The sequence below is a fragment of the Oncorhynchus gorbuscha genome, linkage group LG06 (genome assembly GCF_021184085.1).
Source record: "Oncorhynchus gorbuscha isolate QuinsamMale2020 ecotype Even-year linkage group LG06, OgorEven_v1.0, whole genome shotgun sequence".
In the NCBI taxonomy this organism is placed as follows: Eukaryota; Metazoa; Chordata; class Actinopteri; order Salmoniformes; family Salmonidae; genus Oncorhynchus; species Oncorhynchus gorbuscha.
The window spans coordinates 3,645,944-3,655,875 of NC_060178.1; the positions used below are offsets into that span (position 1 = coordinate 3,645,944).

At 49.4% G+C, this 9,932-nt stretch overlaps 3 non-coding genes and 1 pseudogene across 3 annotated transcripts; all 4 read right to left on the reverse strand.

The window, feature by feature from the left end:
* Positions 1–6,085: 6,085 nt before the first annotated feature.
* LOC124037368 lies at positions 6,086–9,877 on the reverse strand (annotated as a pseudogene).
* LOC124038819 lies at positions 6,926–6,993 on the reverse strand. The gene has a single exon (XR_006839421.1). It is a non-coding gene; the product is annotated as a small nucleolar RNA SNORD18 (small nucleolar RNA).
* LOC124038821 lies at positions 7,257–7,323 on the reverse strand. Its single transcript, XR_006839423.1, has one exon. It is a non-coding gene; the product is annotated as a small nucleolar RNA SNORD18 (small nucleolar RNA).
* Positions 9,000–9,068, reverse strand: LOC124038816. Its single transcript, XR_006839418.1, has one exon. It is a non-coding gene; the product is annotated as a small nucleolar RNA SNORD18 (small nucleolar RNA).
* Positions 9,878–9,932: the final 55 nt, after the last annotated feature.

A 9,932-nucleotide genomic window follows, 5' to 3' on the forward strand; every position in this document is an offset into this window, starting at 1 on the left:
AAGGGTTAGGGTTATGTATAAGGGTTCAGGGTTATGTATAAAGAGTTGGGTTATGTATAAAGGACAGTTCTCTTCATTGGGGTTATGTATTTGGTTATGTATTTATGGTTTATGTATTGGTTAGGGTTATGTATTTAGGGTTATGTATTATGGTTAGGGTTATGTATATGAGGGTTAAGGTTATATAAAGGTTAGGGTTATGTATATAAAAAAGTTAGGTTATGTAGTTGATTATGTATTAGGAGTTATATGTTGAGGTTATATAGTTGAGAGGTTGCATCTATAAAGGTTAGGGTTATGTATAAGGTTAGGGTTTTCTCCTATTATTAAAGGTTATATATGTTAAGGTTATGTATTATGGTTAAAGTTTATGTATAAAGTTAGGGTATATATAAAGGTTAGATTTATGTATAAAGGGTTAGGGTTATGTATTTAGGGTTATGTATTTAGGGTTATGTATAAAGGGTTAGGGTTATGTATAAAGGGTTAGGGTTATGTATAAAGGGTTCGGGTTATGTATTTAGGGTTATGTATTTAGGGTTATGTATTTAGGGTTATGTATTTAGGGTTATGTATTTAGGGTTATGTATAAAGGGTTAGGGTTATGTATAAAGGGTTAGGGTTATGTATAAAGGGTTAGGGTTATGTATTTAGGGTTATGTATTTAGGGTTATGTATTATGGTTAGGGTTATGTATAAAGGGTTAGGGTTAGCATATGTTCTTACTGCTTGCATTTGTGTCATTTACAGCTCGTCTGTAAAACAGAACCTTTATTGTCAGTAGGACTTCCTGGTTAAATAAAGACCCCTTGGTGTCAGGAGATTCAATAAAGACCCTTGGTGTCAGGACTTCCTGGTTAAATAAAGACCCCTTGGTGTCAGGACTTCCTGGTTAAATAAAGACCCCTTGGTGTCAGGACTTCCTGGTTAAATAAAGACCCCTTGGTGTCAGGACTTCCTGGTTAAATAAAGACCCCTTGGTGTCAGGACTTCCTGGTTAAATAAAGACCCCTTGGTGTCAGGACTTCCTGGTTAAATAAAGACCCTTGGTGTCAGGACTTCCTGCTTAATGTAATGTAAATCCAGTAATAGTAACCATATCTCTCCAGGTTCATCAATTCATCAAACAGTCGGAGGCAGAGAGGTGGACTTTGCAGGCTGGCTGTGGCACCATTGGACTTAACCAGCCAGTCACCCCAACACACAGTGTGGGCATGTGATAACCCTTCTATACACCTTGGTTACGTCCCAATTAGCTCTCCTTCCGACCAAAGTGTGCACTTGTTCACTTCCCTTTCAATGATTTGAAAGTGGTGGAAACTCCCACTAGCTCATGCTTCCACCAATCCAATTTTCTTGGGAAGCAGCGAACAAGTACATAAGGAGATATTGGGACACACACCTGCTTCCCCACTGTCTCCTGCTTAGTCAAACACTCATAGCCTGTATTCAAGCAGAATTGCTTTGTTTCATCGGTGGTATTCACAATGAACCAAACAGCAAGGGACCAACCTGTCTTTAAGAAATGTCTGCCACTCTATGAAGGTCTGCTGTTTTAATAAGGACAATATGTAGGTCTGCTGCTTTAAGGACAATATGTAGGTCTGCTGCTTTAAGGACAATATGTAGGTCTGCTGCTTTAAGGACAATATGTAGGTCTGCTGCTTTAAGGACAATATGAAGGTCTGCTGTTTTAGGGACAATGTGTAGGTCTGCTGCTTTAAGGACAATATGAAGGTCTGCTGTTTTAATAAAGACAATATGTAGGTCTGCTGTTTTAATAAGGACAATATGTAGGTCTGCTGTTTTAATAAAGACAATATGTAGGTCTGCTGTGTTAAGGACAATATGTAGGTCTGCTGTTTTAATAAAGACAATATGTAAGCTTGGGAAACAGTCTGAGCAATCACTGCCCCCCATAATAGAATATTATTGCTGTCTGCCACCTCCCCCACTGTCTCCAAATAGGGTTGTCCTCCCCCACTGTCTCTAAATAGGGTTGTCCTTCTCCACTGTCTCTAAATAGGGTTGTCCTTCTCCACTGTCTCTAAATAGGGTTGTCCTTCTCCACTGTCTCTAAATAGGGTTGTCCTTCCCCACTGTCTCTAAATAGGGTTCTCCTCTGACTATACAGGTACTATATAGCCTACTTGCCAGACTATACAGGTACTTTATAGCCTACTTGCCAGACTGTTTTAGGAAATATCCTACTACAAAAGGCGTCAAACTCATTCCATGGAGAACTGAGTGTCTGTGTTCACTCCTCTCTGGTTTTATCTTAAATACAGAGGCATTCAGAAAGTATTCAGACCCTTTAGACTTTTACCACATTGTGTTACGTTACAGCCTTATTCTAAAATGGATTACATCGTCGTCGTCATTCTACACACCATAACCCATAATGACATCACAATAGTCCATAATGACCTCACAATACGTTACGGCCTCATTCTAAAATGGATTTAATCCCATTTTTTTGATGCGCCACCCTACGGGACTCAGATCACGGTCGGATGTGATGCAGCTTGGATTCAAACCAGGGACTGCAGTGACGCCTGTGCACTGAGATGCAGCGGTCTAAAATGACCCTAAGCAGCCACCGTCAGTGATCCCAAGCACACAACCAAGACAACGGAGGAGTGGCTTTGGGACAAATCTTGGGACAGGTTCTTGGGACCCAGATTAAGCCTAGCCCTGGACTACAAATCATTCTCAAATGGAGAATTTCCATTGAAAGTGCATTTTAGCATTTTAGTAACAGGACTAGGCTTAATTGGGTCAGAAACTGGCCCATAGTGTCCCTTCAGGGTTTGGCTGGACCACTCGACTTGAACCCGATTGAAGATCTCTGGAAATGGCTGTGCGGAGCTCCCATCCAACCGGAGCGCTTGAGAGGACTTTATAATCGTTTGATCAAAAGGTTGCAGATGAGTTAGAAGCGGCTGGTTGTCCAGTCTTAAATTGGACACATTTAAAATGACAACTAGAAGCAGCAGACACTACCTTCCTTTGAGTGAGTTTAGACCCCCAGGGTCACCGTTCAGACCGGACAACAGTTCCCCGCATTTAAGTTGTGCTTTTTGAAAAAGCTGTATAATTGTAAAGGCTGTTTACAGACTGGGAAACCAGGCTAGCGGTTTACATCTAGACTGGGACCCAGGGTAGCGGTTTACATACAGACTGACCAGCCTCTGTAAATCGGTCTAAATGATGCTATGTGGTATAATAATATATAATAAACAGCACCTGAAATTGTTGCATCGTAGCTTTTAAAATTTCTGACAAATGGTTGCACTCAAATTAATGAAGGGTCCCTGATCGATTTGTGGCTTCATGTACATTCATTGTCACGCCACACATGACATGACAGAGCCACACATGACAGAGCCACGAGCCACACATGACAGAGCCACGAGCCACACATGACAGAGCCACCAGAGCCACACATGACAGACAGAGCCACACATGACAGAGCCAGAGCCACACATGACAGAGCCACGGCCACACATGACAGAGCCACGAGCCACACATGACAGAGCAGAGCCACGAGCCACACATGACAGAGCCACGAGCCACACATGACAGAGCCACGAGCCACGCATGACAGAGCCCACGAGCCACGCATGACAGAGCCACGAGCCACGCATGACAGAGCCACGAGCCACGCATGACAGAGCCACGAGCCACGCATGACAGAGCCGAGCCACGACAGCCACGAGCCACGCATGACAGAGCCACGAGCCACGCATGACAGAGCCACCACAGACAGAGCCACATGACAGAGCCACGCAGCCAGAGCCACATGACAGAGCCACACATGACAGCCACCACCATGACAGAGCCACACATGACAGAGCCACACATTGGAGCCACAGGCCACACATGACAGAGCCACAGGCCACACATGACAGAGCCAGGCCAGCCACACATGACAGAGCCACAGGCCCACACATGACAGAGCCACGGCCACACATGACAGAGCCACGAGCACTTGACAGAGCCACGCTGCGCGGCAGACCACGCAGTGAGGCCACGCATGACAGAGCCACCACGCTGACAGAGCCACGCCACACATGACAGAGCCATGACAGAGCCACGCTGACAGGCCACGCATGACAGAGCCACTGGCAGAGCCACGCTGACAGAGCCACAGAGCCACGCTGACAGAAGCCCCAGAGCCCTGAGCCACACATGACAGAGCCACGAATGACAGAGCCACACATGACAGAGCCCAGGCCACGCATGACAGAGACAGCCACGCATGCCCACGAGCCACGCATGACAGAGCCACGAGCCCGCATGACAGAGCCACGCATGACGAGCCACCAGGCGCATGACAGAGCCACGGGCCACGCGCCACATGACAGAGACAGAGCCACGAGCCGCATGACAGAGCCCACGCCAGGCCACACATGACAGGCCGCATGACAGAGCCACGGAGCCACACATGACAGAGCCACGACCACACATGGCAGAGCCACGCATGACAGAGCCACACATGAGCCAGAGCCACGCCCGGCAGGCCACGAGCCCATGACAGAGCCACGAGCCACACATGCAGAGCCACGTGAGCCACGCCACGCATGACAGCCACCATGACAGGAGCCACGAGCCACGCATGACAGAGCCACGAGCCCCGACAGAGCCACGAGCCACAGACATGACAGAGCCACGCATGACAGCCACGAGCCCACGCATGACAGAGCCACGAGCCACATGACAGAGCCACACATGACAGAGCCACGAGCACACATGACAGAGCCACGAGGCCACACATGACACAGAGCCACGAGCCACACATGACAGAGCCACGAGCCACGCATGACAGAGCCACGAGCCCACATGACAGAGCCAGAGCCACGAGCCACACATGACAGAGCCACGAGCCACGCATGACATGACATGACAGAGCCACGCATGACAGAGCCACAGCCACAGAGCCACGAGCCACACATGACAGAGCCACGAGCCACACGACAGAGCCAGAGCCACACATGATGAGCCAGAGCCACATGACAGAGCCACACGCATGACAGAGCCACGAGCCACGCATGCAGAGCCACGTGAGCCACATGACAGAGCCACGAGCCACGCATGACAGAGCCACACATGACAGAGCCACGAGCCACACATGACAGAGCCACACATGACAGAGCCACGAGCCACGCATGACAGAGCCACGAGCCACACATGACAAAGCCACGAGCCACATGACAGAGCCACGAGCCACACATGACAGAGCTCACGAGCCACACATGACAGAGCCACGCATGACAGAGCCACGAGCCACGCATGACAGCCAGAGCCATGACGAGCCACCACGCATGACAGAGCCACGAGCCACGCATGACAGAGCCAGAGCCCGCATGACAGAGCCAGCCACATGACAGAGCCAGGCCACACATGACAGAGCCACGCATGACAGAGCCACGAGCCACACATACAGAGGCTGACAGAGCCACGAGCCACACATGACAGAGCCACGCATGACAGACAGAGCCACGCATGACAGAGCCACGCATGACAGAGCTACACGAATGACAGAGCCACGCATGACAGAGCCACGCATGACAGAGCCACGATGACAGCAGAGCCACGCATGACAGAGCCCACATGACAGAGCGCATGACAGAGCGAGCCACGCATGACAGAGCCACGAGCCACGATGACAGAGCCACGAGCCACGCATGACAGAGCCACGAGCCACGCATGACAGAGCGAGCCACGCATGACAGAGCCACATGACAGAGCCACGATGACAGAGCCACGAGCCACATGACAGAGCCAGAGCCACACATGACAGAGCCACGAGCCACACATGACAGAGCCACGCCACACATGACAGAGCCACGAGCCACACATGACAGAGCCACGAGCCACACATGACAGAGCCACGCATGACAGAGCCACGAGCCACACATGACAGAGCTGAGCCAGAGCCACGCATGACTGCACATTAAATGACAGAGCCACGCATGACAGAGCTACGCATAGCCACACATGACAGAGCCACACATGACAGAGACATGACAGAGCCACCACCAGGCTGTATTCCTGATTAAATTAATTAAAAAAAGACAAAAAGGACTTTCATTTAAATTTTATTTGAAACCATCTGAACGCCAGTCTGTTAGAGCTGATTTATGCCTTGGTGGGGGCTGCCTTGGCGGGGGCTGCCTTGGCGGGGGCTGCCGGCTTCTTGGCCGGCTTCTTCTTGGGCTTCAGCATCTTGGCCTTGATCTGTGTGTAGAGAGAGACACTCATATATATATATATATATAGGACCTGGGCAGGGTTAATGTACACAGATGGTACTGTTACGAGTAGTCAAGAGTGCTACAATACAAGTCTGGGGTCCAGTTTCCCTAATATACAGGTCTTTCTATGCAGCAAATAGCCATCAGCCATCTTGGGCCCAGTTTCCCTATTATACAGGTCTTTATGTTAGAGCGCCACGGTCGGCCATTTTGGGTCCAGTTTCCCTATTATACAGGTCTTTCTATGCAACAAATAGCCATCGGCCATCTTGGGTCCAGTTTCCCTATTATACAGGTCTTTCTATGTTAGAGCGCCACGGTCGGCCATTTTGGTGTTCTACTCACAGTCGGGTCATGCAGCAGGATGGCTTGACGTCTGGCTGTCTTGGCGTAGGGGTTCAGCTTCATCATTATTCTCAGGTTCTTCAGAGGGTTCTTCTTCAGGACTCTGCGCCTGATCTTCTTGCTGTGAGGAGACATGAGACCGGGGTTAGTAGGTGAAAATCTGTTGATATTTTTTTGTGGTCGATGTGTTGAGAATAGTAGCATCCCAAGAGGCACAACATTCCCTAAATAGTGCACTACTTTTGACCCAAGGCAACTTGGCCATGATCAAATGCAGTGCACTATGTTGGAAATGGGGAGGGCACTTGGGATGCAATCTGGTCGTGCTCAGGACTCCAATTAAAATCAGGATTCAGAAACACGGACCTGAAGTGGAACCTCATCATGGCTTCAATGTCACAGCGAAGCATAACGTACTACAATACCCACAATGCACTGTACAATATAAAGCGAACCGGGGGGGGGAGGGAGTCTTACTTTGGTGCACGGAGTGCTTTCTGGATCTCCTCACTCTTCAGAATCCTGCTCAGATCTGTGTTGGTCATCTTGTGCATGGGCAGACTGGAGGAGACAGGACAGAGGTTAGACTACAACAGTACCTCTGTTAGGAAGCAGAATGTGGTTTAGCATCAGGACCATTAGAGCATCTCGTTAAAACTCAGAACTTCTGGTAGATATCAGGATTCAGAAACACGGACCAAGTAGAAGCTCATCACCGTAGAAATTAAATCAACTCTCAAAATCTGTTCCTGAAACTCTGGCTCACTACAACCACCGACGTCAACCGGTTTTCTTTAACCGGCTAAGGACGCCGCGTAACGCCCGTTCTACTCACTTGTAGTCCACCTTGAGAGAGGCGGACTTGCGCCAGGTCCCATAGAGCTGGTCCAGCTTGCGGAAGGCGGACTCGGTCCAGATACAGAAGCGACCAACGTGACCGCCGGGGGCGAGCCTCAGCAGGTTCAGCTTGTTCACGTTCTGCAGGGTGATACCTGGGCGAAAGAACGGCAAATATAATCAATACGATCATTTAGACACAAAACGAGTAAACACGCCGATCATTTAGCAGATGTGCAACTCTACAGAGGAAAATGACACCAGACACGAATAAGTAAATAAACATTATATTAGAGAACTAGTTCTCCTTAGAACTCACATGCATTGATGTTTGTTGTGGTTTTGTTCCTACACAAAAACTTACCATCATGACTGATACCAGGTTGGGCTCAGAACTTGATTTCTGATTTTACATTTAAGTCATTTAGCGGACGCTCTTATCCAGAGCGACTTACAAATTTCACGAACATGGACCTGAATGGGAATCAGAACCCCCCCCCCCGGGTCCCCTCTAGCCAGTACATAATATTAAACCTCCTTGCCCGACCCCCCCCCCAGGTCCCTCTAGCCAGTACATAATATTAAACCAACCCTCCCCTCCCCCAGGGTCCCCTCTAGCCAGTACATAATATTAAACCAACCTCCCCCCCCAGGGTCCCCTCTAGCCAGTACATAATATTAAACCAACCCTCCCCGCCCCCAGGGTCCTCTCTCCCCCAGGGTCCCCTCTAGCCAGTACATAATATTAAACCAACCCTCCCCGCCCCCAGGGTCCCCCTCTAGCCAGTACATAATATTAAAACCAACCCTCCCCGCCCCCAGGGTCCCCGCCCCCAGGTCCCTCTAGCCAGTACATAATATTCTCCCGCCCCCAGGTCCCTCTAGCCAGTACATAATATTAAACCAACCCTCCCCGCCCCCAGGGTCCCCTAGGTACATAATATTAAACCAACCCCTCCCCCAGGGTCCCTCTAGCCAGTACATAATATTAAACCAACCCTCCCCGCCCCCAGGTCCTCTAGGTCCCCGCCCCAGGGTCCCCTCTAGCCAGTACATAATATTAAACCAACCCTCCCCCCCCCAGGGTCCCCTCTCTAGCCAGTACATAATATTAAACCAACCCTCCCTCCCAGGGTCCCTCCCCCAGGTCCCTCTAGCCAGTACATAATATTAAACCAACCCCCTCCCCCCCAGGGTCCCTCTAGCCAGTACCCAACCCTCCCCCAGGGTCCCTCCCCCAGGTCCTCTAGCCAGTACATAATATTAAACCAACCCTCCCCTCCCCCAGGGTCCCTCTAGCCAGTACATTAAACCAACCAGGGATGTTTCAATATTAAACCAAAGGCCTTGCCAGTACCAGGGACACCTTTGACAGTCTGGTTGTAGATGATGCAGTCCTTTGCGTTGGATACGCCTGCGATTCCTCATCTTACCTTTGCCAGCTCGCATACGTTGTGACGCGTACACCTGCACACACACACCAGAGGACACACACTTAGCACCTTAGGTCAACAGAAGGAGACAACAGCTGTGCTCTTATCTCGCTAATATCAGTATTCTATGCTCAGGACTTCCATTAAAAATCAGGATTCAGAAACACGGACCTGAAGTGGAACCTCATCACGGCTTCACGCCCACTATACACAGTACAACGTATACGCAGGTCAACGATGACCAGCGAGACAGTGGCAACTCTGCCATTTTACAAAACCTTCTTGATGTCGTTCCAGGCCTTGAGTTTCTTCAGCAGCAGCACGGCCTCTTTAGTCTTCTTGTAACCCTCCACTTTGTCGTCAGCCACCAGGGGAACCTCTGGGATCTCCTCAATGCGGTGTCCTGGAGGAGGGAGAGGCTTCAGATTGTTGTACAGCGTTGCTTTATGTTCCAAGTCTACACGTTATTGTGATCAGAATTGTATACTTGTCCTCCTGCCGGTGTGAAGGTACGACGTTATCGCTAGAAGCCCCGCCGGCGACGTTCTATTGTCGCTAGCGCGTCAGTTGCCTGGCAACCGAGAAGATTCAGACAAACTAAAAACCTGGCTAGCTAAATACGGCCCCCCGAGAAGATTCAGACGAACTAAAAACCTGGCTAGCTAAATACAGCCCCCCGAGAAGATTCAGACAAACTAAAAACCTGGCTAGCTAAATACGGCTCCCCGAGAAGATTCAGACGAACTAAAAACCTGGCTAGCTAAATACGGCCCCGAGAAGATTGAGACAACTAAAACCTGGCTAGCAACACGCTCCCCGAGAAGACTCAAGACGGTCTCAGAAAGCCGGTAGATATGATCTTAAGTGACATTTGACGCAATTCAAACAAAGTAAACAAATTCTAGTACCGAAACGGCAGTACTTTTCGATATTAGAACACGAAAAAGCGGTTTTCGGTACTAGAATTTGTTACTTTCGTTGGTTACATCAAATGTCACTCGTCATATACGGCTCGAGTTCGTCTGAATCTTCGGGGGGCCGTGTGCACCGCGCAACACTA